Below are 17,343 nucleotides of genomic sequence, written 5' to 3'. Positions count from 1 at the left end.
TCCGTTCGAGAACGTTGTACTTACTCGTAGTCAATACGTTGATGTATTGTAGGTCAATTATTGAGTGAAAGTTTTCGTACTATTCTTTTTACTGCGTTCCTGATCGTTTTCAAGGCTGTTTGGAGCGCGAGACATTACCATTGTTTAAGCTTCAGCTTTTCAAGACGAAAGACCTAAGTGACCTAATATGCGAATAGCCGGGTTTTTTGCTTTTCCTGGGTACACAAAGTAGCTGCCCGTGTAAATTAGAATAAAAACTTTTAGCACCACGTATATTAATTTAGAGAAGCACGAAAGCTTTCTAACATCAACACGGCGTCGAAGTGCGCCAAATCTTTGCTAACAGTGCGTCCAACCTGAGCTCAAATTACGTCCAATTGATCGTCAAACCTTCAAGACCCGAATCGGTAACCAAGAACGAACCCAACCGAACATGTTTTTCGCACTACCTAAATGCATCTACGAACTATTGAAATGTGTCGTTATGAGATAAAGGTATACCATTTTACTCGTTCATGATCGATACGTGTATCGTCTTATCAAGAACAATTATTTTTCGCGATTTTCAAGTAACTCTTTTGACACAATATAAGGCCAGTTTTACGCACGCGCCGTGTGGGCAGAGATCTCATCAGGCTTTTTCAGTCAACCAACGGTTCTGTGAGGAATCGTCTTAGTTTTCCGATAGGACGCCCCACCGGTCCCACTAAGGAAGGTTTCGCCTTAAAAACGCACTGGAGTTTGCATGGTAATTGAACCCGGTTTCAACAGGAGAAGCGACAGCTTTACTACCGTGCAACTTTGACAAGCTTCCAACGTTAGCACAACAGTTTGCCTAGTACGACTCGTGTCATATATAAACGTGACTGCATGTGAGCACGGCCAGTGCAAGCCACGCAGGCAGAATTCTTATTTTGGGAAGCTCCGATGTGCAGTTCTGCCAGTCGGCCTGTCGAATTAATTCCCGCCAAAGATTAACAAATGTAAGCGAAGATGGCGACACAAACCCGATGCACCAGTTTATAAATACCGTCAGAGTAAGCCACATACCTTTGTACTTCAAAGTTTGTAAGCATAATTAAGTGCCGCCGGGGAGTGTTTTTCCTACCTCTACAAACCGTGTCGGGGTCCTTTTATCGGTCGTGTTTTTTTTTAAAGTACGCCTACCATTTCAAGGCAAGAGCCAGCCAGGTTGGTGAACCACTTTTCATTTTAAAGGGATGCTACCACAGAAAGTGACATGACATGGAGAAGCCGGCCGCGTTTATAAATAGTGTCTTAGCTTCAGTTCAGTGGGTAGCTACTGTCATAACAGACTGCTGTTTATTTTAGTCTAGGCTTTCTGAATGAAGTCTGCGACTTTTGTGTAATTAAAAACTACACGCACATGAAACGGTTTTCCCCTACACTCCTGTATTTTGCAGATAACCTCGGGTGAAACGGGTTCACCACACGAACATTCGCCCTCATTTACAGAAGCCCACAGGCATGGCTGGCGAATCACATTTGATTTTACATGAATATTACAAACGTTCCTAACCAGAACGGTTAATACGAATGCGGGGACCTAAGAACCACATCAAACTTCAGAGAAATCCAGCAGCTGTGACTACGTTACCTCAAACCAACGCAAGAGGACACAATTAGTGGGTAAAGCGTTGCTCTAGCTAACCCTGTGAACGACTGTACTATACGAAACGGCCGCGTACTTACAGCACACTCGCTTTACAAAATATTCACATAAAAAACTGAACTCATCTGAATTCAGTAGGAGGGGTTGTTTCTGTGCCCAACTAGCGTTTAAATTTCGCGGCTTGGAAGTCTGGCCTGGGCATTCATTCGAGGGAAATTTAACAAGGATATATAGGCAAACATTCTTTCCGCTGTGAAACGACTCATGTACACCAACATTTTCTAGCGCCAAGAAAACCTTGAGCCAGATGGAGGCAGACATCAAGCACAAAACAGATGCCAGAAGTGGCATCTTCAATACCTACAATACTTCAATACCTACTTCAACCTCAATACTTCAATACTTCAATCATTCAATAATTCAATACTTCAATACCTACATTTTCACTAAAATGTAGATATTGAAGTTGTTGCGAAGACAAAAATAATCCCAGCTTGTGTAAAAAACGGTGTCAGAAAGATTCTCATCTCAACAAAAAATGGGGAAAAATCTTCGCACCTCTGAAGAACCGTGCAGCTGGCGTTGCAATAGAGTGGCCCACAGCATTGCGCCGACTAGCCACACCACAGAACGTAACCATCTGAACAGAGGCCAACAGAAGTAAACGATTCCTGTGCTTCTCAGCCTCCGTCAGCATGGTCAGCCTGGCATAATGACGCATTCTTTGGTCAATCAGTCAGGTTTCGAAGGCCTGCCTATCTGTCTTCTTGACCTGTTATAACAATTGCGCTCTACAACGTATATAAGCTACCATTAGAGTAATAAAAGCTGCAATTGCAGTAAGAAGCGCAACAAGAATGCATTGACAGAAACAAAAAAACAACCTCTCACTTCCTCAGTCACTCATCCTACTCACTCACTCACTTTCTCTCTCTCTCTCTCTCTCTCTCTCTCTCTCTCTCTCTCTCTCTCTCTCTCTGTCATTCACTCATTCAATCAGGCACGAAGTAAACCTCCAGAGATACATTCTACGGGTAATCTTCTTAACCACGATCCCACTACGTCCTCCACTTTGCTAGGCGGCATCTTTGTCCCACAGCGCAAATCCGTTCTGTCTGCTGTTGAAGTTCACCGTTACGCTTTTGAGTCCTCCTCCCGGCGAGAATCCAATTCTGATAAGTGCTAGTCCGAATTTAGGCCTCAATGCTGGCGAACGCTCGGCGTAAGACGTGCTCGTAAATCTGCTGGCCTAAATGCGTATCAGAACATTGGTAAAGCAAACCCTCTGAGCAGCTGTTGGAATCTGGAGTGGTTAAATTAGTTGGGAGGAAAAGTTAGACAACCAACTAGGCGGACTAGAAACGGCTCGGATATCATAGCGCACGAGATCATTCAATAGCAACGAAATAAAAAACCGTAAATTCAAAAGCACCGTAATGCGCAAGGCCACGGATTCTGTTTTCATATTATTCGCAAAGACACGGACTGGGTAGACACTTAGTTTTAAAGATCTGCGAACAATAGTATCAGTTGTTTGTCGGCGCTTCTGGCGCAAGGCCGTCGACGGTCAATGAGCGCCTATAAAAGGGGGGGGGGGTCAATGAGTGTCCCGTTTGCGGTTAAGATGTTTATAGAATGAATATGGCGATTCTGAAAATTCTGTATATTACAGGGGTGTGAAGGCTTATAATCAAAGATGCTAAAATGATCACAATGAAAGATGACCCGTAAATGCGCCTGGAACATTACGTTTGGTACATGTAGTTCACTTCAAATTGTTGCCTGCAGCAAGAGAGGTTGTTAAAAGCGCATGAAGCTTACTTGCATAGTCTTAGCAAACACACTGGGTAAAGTAACGGTCATTTTAACCGGGTGACAAAGCGTCAGCGGTCTTGATCCGCACAGAGTATTTGTAGTAAGAAATTTCAATCACCTAACAAGGCAAGGACATTCACTTCGAAGAAATTGGTCTCACCAGAACGAATACACAAGGCTCAGCCGTTTCTCGTTATTAACATCAGCACTACGCACTACTTTGCCAAATGAGCAACGACCCACAATTTACCGTGTTGCGCGACTCAACTTTGCTCACAAATAACCTTTGCATTGGGGGCCGGAACAAAACAATGGAGACGCGCTCCATAGCACAAAGAGTTGATTACTCTCCCCGTACGAATGCCCTGGCTGCAGTAAACTTATATAAGGACTTGTATTTTAACAGCAGAGCTGTATAAGCTTCTAGTTCCGCCATGGAGCTTTACCCGAAAACTCAGCACAGCCGCCTAGTGCGCTTCGTGAACAATACCCAGCGTCGTTCGGGCTTGCGCGGTGGCTTGCGCCACGTGAGAAGCTCGCAAAAATATCAAGAAAAAATACCGAGCTCGCGTGATCCTGCGCCTCGTGAGGAGCGCGTGGCGTCTGCCAGTGCGGCGTCGGCCAGCGCATCGTTCGGACCACTCTGCCCAGCGTTAGTGGTGTTATCTCTCGCATCTAATTCTCCTCGCTGGTTCATGTGCATCCACGCCTGAAGTGGGAAGCAAAGACTCCGAGTCCGCTTTACAGACGCCGATTTCGCGGAGCCGCTTGCGGCAGCTTCTAGCGCGTGCTAACACGGTCCACTTTGTGACAGCTGTTAGAGCCTTGGCACAAAAAGAGCCGCGACTGGCAGTCACGGCGAACTTTCAGCATCACATTCGGAAATCAATGTGGAGTATCACTCTAAAAAAAAAGAGAGTCCAAAGGGAGTCGTCGCTGCAATGACTCCCTTAGACTCTACTAAGACTCTCTTTTACGCTCCACGACCCTCTTTAAAACAGGGAGGGGTCACGGGACCCTTGCACTTTGCAATGGGAGTCACGGGTCAACAGCATTTTTAGCATATATTTATTGACTGATTGAATTTCCACAGTGATACTTAGGTTTGTTGCTACCGTATTGCAAGATTTAGTGGCGCAAATACAAAAACATGAAAAGTAAGGGCACACAGGTGTGTGTCCCGTGACTTTGTCCGCTTCTGCGCAAACGGTACAAAATTTGATTTTCTAGGACTGTAAAGCATAAAAAATCTAACGCTGTTTATGGAACACACAAGGTTGAAACGCCAAGCTTTCTACGATACAAACGCAAAGTCCACAATGCAAAGTGCTGAGCTAAGCTAATGGGGTGATTATGATTTTTAGAGTGTAATTGGGTCATCTGAATATGCTGCTTCGGTTAGCTCAGTGTTGTCATTGATTTGGACTTTGGCGGATAGGAGTGTGGACTTTTCATTTGTATCGGAGAAAGCTTCGCCTTTTTCATCCTGCTCCTCTTCGTCTTCTTATTATTCTTTTTCAATATGTGCCCTCCAAATTTGTAAAGTTGGCTTTCCTACTTCGCGTTTTATCAACGACACCACAATTTGCCCTCCCCTTGTTTAAAGTTGGCTTTCCTGCGCTGAGTTTATCATCATCATCACCACCGTAAGCCCTCCCATTTGATAAAGCTGGCTTTCCTGCAGTGCGTACAGCCGTAAAAGCGCCATGAGTGGGCATAGAGAGGTTCACTTTAACAATATTTTTGAATATGTCGTATCAGAAAGCAATCATATACAATACATACCATACCTGTGGTAGCCAAATTATTTTGTTCTTACAATTGTCGGTAACTATGGGGGAATGGAAATGCTAAAGTGCGGAAAGACTAGCAAATATTTTAACATTGCATAGAAACCACATGTAACAATCATACAATATACTTAATATATACGAATTAAAGTCTTTACTGCAATGTGTTCAATGTTGATGAAATAAGCAGAAAGTATGATTGACATTGCTTCTGTATATGATTTAAATGGGTTGTCTATTTTTTACGTTAAAAACATTGCCAACTGTGCACCGGATAACGCTCTGCAAATAAGAACACGAATAAAACTATGCTTCGTAATATATATTGCTACGCAACTAAATGGCCTTCTCAGGAACCCTACAAAATAGGCGGGAGAATATCAGGACGTGTGGCGTGTACGTAACTAGCTTTTGCGCCACAATTCTGCCGCTCTACAATTCAGCCTCTCTATGCACGATGTTGCGTGCCTGCTTTCTTGCAAAGCTTCGCTGTCGTGCAACAAAGCCTACTTTACTGCAGATGTTATTCTCATTCGCGTTTTACCAATTAAGCAGTATGTTCACTGCTTCATGTGCCCCTAGTAATTTTGTACATTAAGTACATATCGATGTAAGGCATCGCACTTGCGCGCGTACAGAGCTCTGGGTTCAGATGTCGTGTAAACTTACACCAAGCTGCCCGACCAAAAAGCAGAATTCAAGTGTTAGTCATTCAAATCCTTACTTGTAGTTGTTTTTATTCAATAAAAACTACTTCATATTGCGGCAATCTTTTTATTTAAATGATTAATGCATGTTGCTCACAATTATTATATATTTTAACCTGTGTGCGAGCGTCGCCTCCTTTAGTGCGTTTAAAAAAGCCGCCAAGTAGTCACGTGACTAATTTGCGTTCGTTTTATAAAAACTTCTGTGCATTACGTAAAACGTACATATATAAAAAGTTCCTGCCAGAACCAGATTTCTTTTGTCTAGCGTTTGCTTTAAAACTCAATAGCAAGAATACAAATGCAAATATTTTAGACAAAGCGAATCAATAGAATCCACTGCGAGCCAAGTAGAGTAAGCCAGTGAGTGGCGCGAAGGCAGCGGGGCGAGTGGACGCATTTTTGTCGAATTCGCGTATCAAAACCGCTGCGGGATGGAAACGGCGTGACACCGGTATGAAATTTGCTGTGCGGAATTCATTGCGCACCGCCTGAAATCGTCTACTAGAGTTCTTCAGTTCGGCAAGTCGACGGCGTGCTACGGTTGAATGCGAAGCCGGAACAAAGGCTGTGTCATCGTGTTTTTTCACGTGAGTACTGTCCCTGCTAATAATACCAAGTGAAATAGTTGTCTCGGTTAGCTTTCCGGGCACATGCCGAAAAAGTTGCATATGCTGTGCTTGTTTGCTTGCTGCCTGGCGCCTCGTAAGCATTGTGAAATCTCTCCTTCGCCCCCTCCTCCCTATTTGAGACTGTTCTAAGCTATCGCGCTCGCGAGACCGGCTGCCGCCGCCGCGACCGCCCTTCCTCGCGGCTGCTCGCGGTCTGCGGGCCGCGATATGCGTCGTGAAACTGCCGTACTCCCTGTTCTGTGGCCGTACTCGCTCGCCAACGCGCCCCTACAGCGTACGCGTTGACCGTGTGCTGGCGGCGTTGTCGGGAAAAAAAAGTTGGCAAGAGGTGAGGACGCAGGAAATGTAGTTAAACAGATGAGAATTTGCAATGTGCAAGGGGGAGAAAATAGTATGCAAATGCAGGACACGGAGAGAGAGTTCGGGCCGCGCGCCAGCGAGCGAGTACGGCAGTTCCACAACGCCTGACGTTGCCAAGCTTCACGAGCTAATGACGAAGCCCGTCTTTGAGTTCACGTAGAGTTCACAGGGGCACAGAATTCATATACGTGGAAATTGGAGGTGAAAGGCGGACATGTGGCCTCGCAGGGAATTAAGTCTCGGGGTGTGTGTGTGGGGAGGAGGGGTATTTTACAGCGCCTACGAGGCGCCTGTTCTAACTTGTTCATGCCGTCCGTATTCTTCAGCACACCCTCCTTTTGCCCTCGTCCATTAGCCCACATCAAGCTTGTCTCTAGCTCTACTGTTGTGTTCGCTGTCTAACGACTGCTTTTTGCACCGTCGGTCGCAGAAAACCACTTGACTGTTGGGCGGAGCGGTACAATTCTGTAATACACGGCGCTAGTTTGCAATGACAGGCTATTCAAAAGTGTGTCAAGTGTTCCCTTTTTATTCTGTAGTTTTCTTCTTTGACGTTTCGTGAAATAACAAACCGAACTACAAAAAAAAACAGTACATGGGGGGTGTAAATCGTTTTGAACCCTTTGGTGCAGCGTCATTTTTAACACTGGTCTGCCCATATAGGCAAACTTGTTGGGACCGTTTAGTGTCCTTTTTATGGGGAAAAGCCATTATGAATGGCATATTGGCATGTGTTGTCACGTTCGCGCGATATTTGCAGGTAAAGAAAATAGGCCCCAATGCAAAATGAATCCTTCAATATAGGCATCAAAAGAAGCCTGGAGCATGCTAAATATTCTTTTGAAGGTAGGTTGTGCTTTTTATGATCACATAGACGGACACAAGAAAACTACGTACAATTTCACGAGTAGACGGCGCCATCTTCTCGTGAAAGCGGACGTTTTTCTTGTGCCCGTCTCTGTGATCGTAACAAGAGCAATTTTCCTTCAAAAGCTTACACCAATTAGCCCGACATAAAGCTGTGCAAAATATTACATGTCCTGATCACACACTCAGAGTGTACTTTCTGTATTTAGCGAGTCGCCTGTTTGCATCATTATTGTCTGCCAGACATGTTGTCACTTGGGCATTACTCCAGCGTGCAGACCAGTGTTGCACAAGTAGACATGCTTCAGCGCTCTTCCTGTCACCCTCATCTTTTGCGCAGTCTTTCAACTAGCCAGCAACCAAGTCTTCATCTTCCCTCTCGTTATATTTTGTATGTACTGTATTTCAGAGCCATAAACACATCAGCTTGTCTACATTAATTAAGGAGGAGGTGCTCAAGCAAGGAACAAGGTTCGGGTGGAGGTCGATCGCGGAACCAGAGGACTCTGAAGCTGGTGAGCTAACCAGGACTGGAGATGGGCCTGCGGATTCTGTGTACCAGAGGTTCCAGACGAGCGAGTTGGCTTGCAGACAACCGGGCTCGGTTCTACACCTGGCCGCGGTTGGTGGCCACGGCCCAGGATGGATCACCACACCGGCCACGCAGGGCGTGGTGCTGCCTGTGCTGCTTTGTCCGAGCAGTACATGCATTCGGGGGCCAATGCTCTGCTGCAACCAGGACCAACGATAACCCGCGGCACACATCGCTGAATGGGGCTTCTCGTGTTGGTGAGAGCATTTCCGTTTTTCTCTTCGCTTGAACTGGATTTCGGGGGCTGCACATTGACCCTTGTGTCCTTGTTTGGTGCTAAGTTTCCCTTTCACCGTTCGCCATTGTAACTCATTCTGTTCCCTTTCTCCCGAGTTCCGTGTGAACGTGTCACACTCCTGCAAGGCCAAGAGAATCTTCGCATCAACAATTAATTTTTCCCGAAAGGTTAGAGTGTCAAGCACCATACACTTGGCTGTTTGGCATGGAAAGACCCAGCATTTGAAACATGTCATAACAGCAGGTAAAATCTTGCAGGGCTGCAGATTTTCATCGACATGGCTGTGTGAGGTTATGCGGGTTTGTAGTAGGTTTCAGGGGATATAAAATTTGCTTGTGCCTGCTTTGGACTGGCCCTTAAGACTTCGAATTGCTTGTGTGGTTGACGTCTGTGTAAAATTGTCATTTGTTGCAACTGCTCCTGCCCTTACTTTTTGCCTTCACCTTTGGCTCTATCAGGTTTGGCTGCTCTTAATCCTCAAGTCCTGTGGATGTCCATGCTCACGGGGTACTTTGCCTTTTTGGAGGTTTGTATTACACTTGTCTCTTAGTTCTTTCAGTTCAGCTCGTAACCACCATTTGCTCTCCTAGAGATCGCATAAATATTGTTGATTTCAAATTAATTCCAAATAACGGTTAGCTACTGTTATTGCACGAAGGTATCTTTGGATGTTAAAATGCTGTGAAAATTGTTAAAAATTGAACCTTGGTGTCACTTCTTTTTTATTCCCAGAGAGGTTGTGTCAGTTTTGTGCTTTTTGTTTACGCACCAAAGGCTTCACATAAAAAAACCAAAGCTTCATAATACTAATGGGTCATTCCACGTGAAACGTTTTGGCCCAAAAATTGGCCACCGCCAATTCCGTTGAGAAAAGCAGGTGAAGAAATCCTGAAATACTATGAATACGTCGAAACCTTCATACAACAGCTGTAGAAACCCTAACCAGGATTTGAATATTCAGACAGATTTGATCAGTGGACAAAGCTTCCTCAAGGCAGTTTTACACTAAAATAATGCCGAGCACGGCAAACCCTAGTTCGGAAAAGTTTTTTTTCCAGCCTCCGGTTTTGTGAGCAATGTAACCAACATAAATGAAAACATGCAAACCAGTTATTCTCGATAGCACAAAGGCAAAGGAGACTGGGAGAGGGTAAAATAGGGGACAGAAGAAAAGGAGGGCTGGTCAGCCTTAAGAGCAGAAATTGACAAAGGGAGCAATAGAAGAATGGAAACTTGAAGGGAACAGTGCAACAACGCCTTCCCGGAGGGTTCAAATTGGTGCGAGGGGCCAAATATGGCCTACCGTCGAAACAAAATCTAAGTAAAATTATCAGGCTAGATAGAAGTTGTTCCAGACGGAGTTCACTATGTGCGGTGCGGCTTCTGTCTTCACTTGCGGCAACTTTTGCTATGTATATTGCACATCTGATATGTTTAATCATTTTTGTGGGCCACAACACAGGAAGAAGCAGTTTTCCTCCCTTCATTGACCAGGGCAGTAGTCTGATGTGAAGTGAAGTTTAGAAGCGAACACATGCCCAGAAAATGCTAGGAAAACACCTAAGAGGACGTGGTGGAGAAGCGCCACTCTAATGTAGCAGGGCCGGCAGAAGACTCTTGTCTGTCGACATTTTTTAGTGCTAGCCCATATTGCGTCTCTCATGCCAAAGCCTCAGTGAGAAATTTGAAAATATTCTGTGTTGCTTGCGTATTTCTGACTAATGTATTTCCGGCTTGGAAGGGAGCCGAGTGAGTACTGAAAAGCTAGTTCTTTTAAACTAAACAAAGCTGTATTCAGTCTTTATGGACCCTTTACTGCATGTGTTATTGCTTGCTTGCTGCAGAAACAGTGCTGACGTTGTCATCTGTGTGTTTACAGCAATTCCGCGTTTTTCACAAACTTGTAATCCAGTTCCACTTCTAATACTGCTAAATGAAAGTAGTGCGGAAGTAGAGACCCTGATAATAAAGCAATTGTTAATACACCGTGAAAATATGAGGAACGTAGCAATTACCACATTGCATTTGTTAAGCTGGAGCCCTGTGGATATTTTTCCTTATGGCCTCCTCTATACTCTTTTGTTGGTCCCCCACATCTTATTAATTTCCATGTCAGTGATATGTATTTTTTTTTATCATTAGATGCAAGAGGGGTGGATACACTGTCCTGCGGCCTGTTTTGCTGAATGAAAGTGGTGTCGAAGCCTTCAGAGAAGCACTGGTAAGTACAGCAGTAATTACTTTTAATGAAATCACTTCGCAGGAGCTTTGGAAAAACTGAGTGTTGCTTCTTTGTGTGGTTTTAGAATTTTTAGAAAAACGGTTGTGTCAGCGAAATTGCTTAAATTTCTTGGAATCGTTCCCAGTCTTCAAAAATCATCTATCGATTTCTCTATAATCTCGCTCCGAATAATCTTCCAAAAAAAAAAAACCCGAAGAAGCAGACAAAAAAGGCATATTGTGAGCTACTAGCTACCAACCTTCAAAACAACTACCTGGTCTGATAATCACGCCACCACTGTGACACCGTGACACACCTCCTAAATTTCCCATACGGACCCTGGCATCAATGAATATCTTGATGTGTGGGTGGGTTTTGTATTTTTAAGCTATTTTGGCAGTGATAACGCTCGTTTCTCACGAAATGGTCTTCCAGATCGGCCTAGTCATGCTAATACTACAAACAATTAGGTTAAAGCTCCCATATTCAACTCATAAAAAGCTCTCACACAGTTGCAATTTCAACAACTTCAGCCAACATAGTCATGAATAAAATGAGCCACTAGAAAAACAGTTGTCTTTAGTAGCAGTTTTCTAAGAAAAATAGCTTGGTTGAATTTGTCTCATGACAGCTGATTAAAGCTAGAGTTTAAAGGTAATTCTTTTTCTGTGAATGAAGCGATGCTTCCTACTACTAAAACCTGTCCCGAACATCAAAACGCTCAAGACGGCCCGAAAATCCAGAAGCTGCCGTATGCATTGCGATGCTCGCTAAGTACACTACTTCTGGCGTTGACGCTGATGTCTGCTAAGAATAGACTTCGGAATATGGCACGCAGACAGGGCGGTAACTTTCTTTTTATCGCAGAAAGTCTACCAATTTTTGGGGTCTAACAAAACATTCTTGTGTAAACATATTGATTAGGCACATTCTGCATCAGCTCAAAATGCAGATTATTCGATGCCCTTTCCAACAAGAGCAGATTCGCAAATTAACAAAATCAGTTTTTGGCCAAACGTTGCAAATATGGATAAGTTGTGTATATCAGTTCGCAAATAGTTTAAAAAGTTTGGAGTATAATTTTTGCCAAACATAAAAAACACATCTTGGAAAAAAGTTTAGTTGCCCAGTACAATTTGTCAGATATGAAAAACATGTTACCATGTGTGGTGCCCTCGTTCTGCAGTGAAGCCCTACCTCTGTTTCAAAATATGCAATTTCGGATAGTTTACTGAAAAAAATCGGGTGGATTGGCATTATTAGAGGCACTATTTGTCCCCACATGATGTAGAAACATCTTGTCCATGGTTGACATCGCATTAATGGTAAGGTAAAAATTCGGGATAGGACAAAAACTGCTTGGGGCTGAAAACAAAACTCGTTCACTGTCAGTTTACTATCATGCACCTGTTGAAGCTTTCACTTGCTGGTTGTTATAATCTTCTGGCTCACTTTTCTAACCCTGCTTTCAGGAATGAGGTGCGATGCACTGGAGCAGTGCCCAGCTAGCTATCCCTGAGTAACTGTTGCGTGACAAATGAAAAAGGCGTTCAGCTCTATGAGCCTCCTGCATTGCACCTCCACCTAACATTTTAGAAAACAAACAATACCAAACTTGTGGCAGACTGTCAGAATATGTAGTTCTACTGAGGAGCAACTCTAGACCTCCGAAAATATCCTCGTACAGAATCAAAACTGAAGCCAATTTTAAGCTCTCTCCTTGTCTTAACTGATGTCCGATGACTTGAGGTTATCAATTGACTTTCAACTGGAACTCTTATTGCACAAGTAAGGCATGGGTGAAGTGAAATCACAAACGGCATGCTTTTTTTTGAGGAAAAGTAGTGGGCAACGAAGGCGTTAAGGCAAATCGGGTTGAAGTTCTCTGTCTAGTAGTGCCAAATATAAATTGCGCAATGCAGAAATGAAACAAATGACAGGAAAAGGGCTGAAAATGCTAAGTGCACTTGTCAGACATGCGGAGACATCCACGAATACTTTGACTGAAAAAAAGCTACCCGTCCTCTAAACCAAAGCTCACTAGTGCATACCTGGTGTCATTTTCTGGTAGTTCTCACCTTTAAACGTAGTCGGATTGCAAAGCTGACGACATCATTTGATACTTGACTTCTGTGAGCCATTTTATCAAAAAATTTAATGGTAATGCTGCGTAACCACAAGTGACATCCTTTTTTGTACATCGCAGCAGCCATGGCACCTATCGAAACAACACATGCTGCTCAACCCTCAAAAACACCGTCAGAAATTTCAGTGTAGCCAGAGCAGGAAAATTAGAACTGATTCTAAAACTGCAGTGCCTAGACTAACCAGTGGGATGCGTTAGTTGCAAGAGAAATGACAACATGGATATCAGGAATATACAGCATTGATGATCGGTGATCGGTGCTTTATATTGCCGATTTTGTGATGTTGTAGTTGTTTCTCATGTACCACGGTGGTTAGTCTAGACACTACACGTTTAGGCAACCTTGAGATTTTCGGCAGTTTTTTGCAAGGTGAGGTGTGTATGTTTTCTCAGAAGGGAGCGTTGCTGCTGCGCTTGATAAAAAAGCATGCGACTCGTGGTCATGCTGCATTACCATGGAATTTTCTTGACCAAAAGTCTTCCAGCAAGCCAAATACCAAATCGTTTTGCCAGTTTTGCAATCCGATGGCAGTGACAGATGATAATTACCTGGAAATGACACCAGCTTTCCACTACTGAGCTTTGGTTCAAAGAAAGGGTCGTTTTATTTTGTGAAAGCTTATTTCTGAAGGTTCCCCGCATGTGTATCAAGTGGACCTGGCATTTTGAGCCACTTTCCAGCAGTTTTCATTCTGATTGATTGATTGTAGGGTTTAACGCGCCGACGCAACGCAGGCGATGAGGCGCGCCGTAGTGGAGGGCTCCGGATTAATTTTGACCACCTTGGGGATCTTTAACGTGTGCCGAAATCTCGTAAACACGGGCGTTTTTGCTTTTCGCCTCCATCAGAAAAGCGGCCGCCGCGGCCGCGAATCGAGCAGTTTTCATTCTGTTTGTGTGTTGCAAACCTAATATTTCGTGCTACTACGCAGTTACCCAACTTCAAGCCGATTTGCCATAGCACCCCCGTCGCCCTCTACTATTCCTCGAAAAAAGAACGCCTTTTGTGATATCGCTTCACTCATGCCCTACTTTTGCGATAACAGCTCCAGCTGAAACTAAAAAAATAACACCAAGTCATCGGATATCAGCTCAGACAAGTAGATTTCCAATCAGCCTTGAACACTGCCAGCTGTTCACTGGCCAGTTTTGTTAGTACGAGGCTATTTTTGGAGGTCTAGTGTTGCTTCTTACTGCGACTGTCTATTCTGGCAGTCTCCAAAAGGTTTGATATGGTGCCTTTTTGAAAATGTTAGGCAGCACTCTTTTCGCCGTGCGAAAGCTTGCTGGGCACAATTCTGGTGCATCGCAAGTTATTCCTGCAAGCAGGGCTACCATAGCGAGTCAGAAGATGACAATAAACCGCAAGTGGAAGTTCTGGTAGATAAGTGATGATCAGAATGTCAACAAAAATGCACCACTGAGATTGGTTTTAAATTCCAAGTGGATTTTTTGGCATCTCTTGCTTGCCGTGAATCTGGTGCTTGCTGTAGTCCTTAATAAGATGTTTTTACATCACGTGGGGACTAAGTTGGGCCCCTAATAATATCAAACCATTTCAGAGAACCATCCAAAATTGTGTATTTTGGAATGAATGTTCGGCTTCACCACGAGACGCGGGCACCATGCGTGCAAGCACCACGTGGGCACCACGGGGACAAATTAATTTTCACTAGTGAATTTTTTCTTGGACAGGATTTTTTAATGTAAACCTTCAAAATGCGTATTCTAAATTTTTTCCACTATTGGTGGTTTGTTATACACAACTTCTTTTTTTTTCATTTTTCTTTACGGTGACAAAATTTTGATTTGGGTTTTTCTCTTTTTTTTTGCGATCATTGTTTACGCAAACATTACACAACTGGTGCTAGCAAGGGCGTTGAATCATCCGCATTTTTGCCACTGCACTATGTGCCTCACCAACACATTTAGCAAAAAGAAATGTTTTCTTAGAGCCCTAAAAACTGGTCAATTTTCTGCGGTAACAAATGAGTTGAAATCAACGCTGGTGTCAGCTTTACTGCATGACTCTGAATTTGTGCAGAGAAGCCCCTCTAGTGCATGAGAAGTTCGAGAACAAAAAATTGGACATCCAAAGTCAATAAATTGGGATAGGGAAACTAATTATTGTGGCATGTCCCATCAAGGCTGTAGTGTCAGCTTTACTGCATCGCTCACAACTCGTGCAGAAAAGCCCATCCAGGGAATTAGAAACTTTGGAACAAGTTTTGTGCCAAATTTAATTATATGAGAAGTTAAAAAATCAGGGTACAGAAATTAAACGCGTTGACAATAATTCAAATAGACAAGTGGTTTAAAATTTTTTCTTGTGGCCACTAAAAACATGAAGAAACCGAGGCACGTAACAAGGCAGTGGTGCCCTTTGTACTGACAACTTAGGTTTCTTTTCCATCAGTAATAAGTGTGATCTAGATAACTACAACTGTAAGCATTATTTAGTGCTTCATGCTTTCACTTAAGCTAAAAACTGTTGAAGGAAAAAAACGAAACGGGGTGCAGACATTGCATGCAGAGTAGAAAATATAGTCAGCGTATTGAATAACTTTAAAAAGCGTCAAAGTTAATCAGTGAAGCGTAGATAGAAGGTTCAGGCAAATTGCTATCAAGCCTAAAAGCAAAAGAAAAGCGCAACAAGCAGCACACCCAGCGGTTTTTGCCCAGGGAATGGGGGGAATCTATGATGTGTCGTTCCCATCTGGAAAGTCGATGTATCCAATTTGTCCCTTGGCGTTTTGCATGTACCCACTCATTGCGAATCATGCAAGTACAAGCCTTTCTTGGGCCAAGTTTGACTTCTGCAAAGAAGCTAAAGCACTGATTTGGGAGCTTTTAGATGTTTATTACATAAAAAACAGGAGCACAGTGAACCTGTATTGCAATGAGCTTGAATATTTAGAAACTTCACTATGATTCCTTTGTTACCATTGTGCGGCCCACTATTAAAGGGTGTCATTTTAGACGATGCACTCAATAAACTTAGTTTCAAGCAAGTGCTTGTCCTATCATCTTCTTTGTCATGTGCTATGGACTCGACTTTTTAAGAACTATGTACCAACTTGCCTCATGCTTTTTACTGAACAGTTTGAGTTAGACTTTGTACCCCTCCAGTGTTTTGCAGCAGGTGTCTCAGTTCACTTACTGCTTTGTTACTCGTGCTGCCTTTAAGCTTTACATAGATATTTTCATACCATCAAAAGGGGGGAGTAGCAGCCTTTTGCACTCATAAATTCTTAGTCTCCCTCCCTGGAGCTTTCAGATCCTCTTTATGGATGCAATAATTTTTGAAGCCTTTGCATTTCTGGGGTGTCCATATGTGACTTCATACATTATACATATGTTCCCTCATACAAAACATTTCATAACAAAAGCCAAATGGTGAAGCAAGGAAATGTAATGGCAAGAGGTGTGCTCCTCGCCCTCTCTTTTGTCAGGCACTGGGCAGTTAGCCTGTTGTTGATGATTTTACTGTGCTGGCTACAATTTCATTTTGCTTTTGTCTTATCGTTCAATTTCTTTTCATTGATATTTCTGGCAGGTCCGAGACAAGGCCTGGTCCGAGACGCCAGGACCCGAGGACACCTTGCAACGCTTGTGCACGGCTTGTGAAGATTTCTGGATTGACTTCATGGCCTTGTGTAAGAAGTCTGCCTTAGAAAAACAGCAACAAGGAAAGAAGCCTTTAAAAATTATTGCAATTTATTTCCACACCAGTTTAACCTTGCACCAGCAGGTATGCAAAGCTGGTTAACACAAAACTTGTTTTTGTGATTTAATATCATGCCTGTTAGTCTAGCAAACCTGCGTTGTAACAAGCCATAGCAAGCAGTAAAACATGCTTAGTGTATCTGTATTTTTAGGCTATTTGCTGGTTATTTTGTGGTTTAAAACAGCTGTGATACCCTAAGCTGGCTTTTCATTCAAATGTGTATCACTTTCGTGTTTAATAAAATAATTTTCAAATACTTTTGGTTTGCTTTGCTATACTTGTATGAAACTGCTCATGAAGCTGCATGCATGTGGGCTAAAATTGCACTTGCACGCATACTGCAATGATTCCACCAGCAGTATTACTGACCATCTCTGGGAAGGTCACCCATACACTTCCACGACTCTGTCGCCATAAGCATCACGGGACTCTTTAAAAGGGGGCGTCCTCACAACTCTTGTTACAGGGTCGCGATGATCATCAGGCAGGGGTCCCGTGACTCTCTTTTTTCTTTCGTGGCAGTCAGTGCTGACTCTATGGAGGTAGTCACCCATATTCTACTGTGACTACTGCGACGGGGTCCGTGTGACCCCCTTTCAATAAGAGTAGCGTGAC

The 17,343-nt window shown here is 43.5% G+C and overlaps 1 long non-coding RNA gene across 1 annotated transcript; it reads left to right on the top strand.

The window, feature by feature from the left end:
• Positions 1-6,321: 6,321 nt before the first annotated feature.
• Positions 6,322-16,953, top strand: LOC144175067 (uncharacterized). The gene is made up of 5 exons (XR_013323602.1): positions 6,322-6,535; positions 8,214-8,593; positions 9,093-9,160; positions 10,777-10,855; positions 16,558-16,953. It is a non-coding gene; the product is annotated as an uncharacterized LOC144175067 (long non-coding RNA).
• Positions 16,954-17,343: the final 390 nt, after the last annotated feature.

This window comes from Haemaphysalis longicornis, unplaced genomic scaffold, assembly GCF_048455015.1.
Source record: "Haemaphysalis longicornis isolate Haplotype H1 unplaced genomic scaffold, Haemaphysalis longicornis Haplotype H1 scaffold_3, whole genome shotgun sequence".
In the NCBI taxonomy this organism is placed as follows: Eukaryota; Metazoa; Arthropoda; class Arachnida; order Ixodida; family Ixodidae; genus Haemaphysalis; species Haemaphysalis longicornis.
This window is presented reverse-complemented; position numbering and strand designations above follow the sequence as displayed.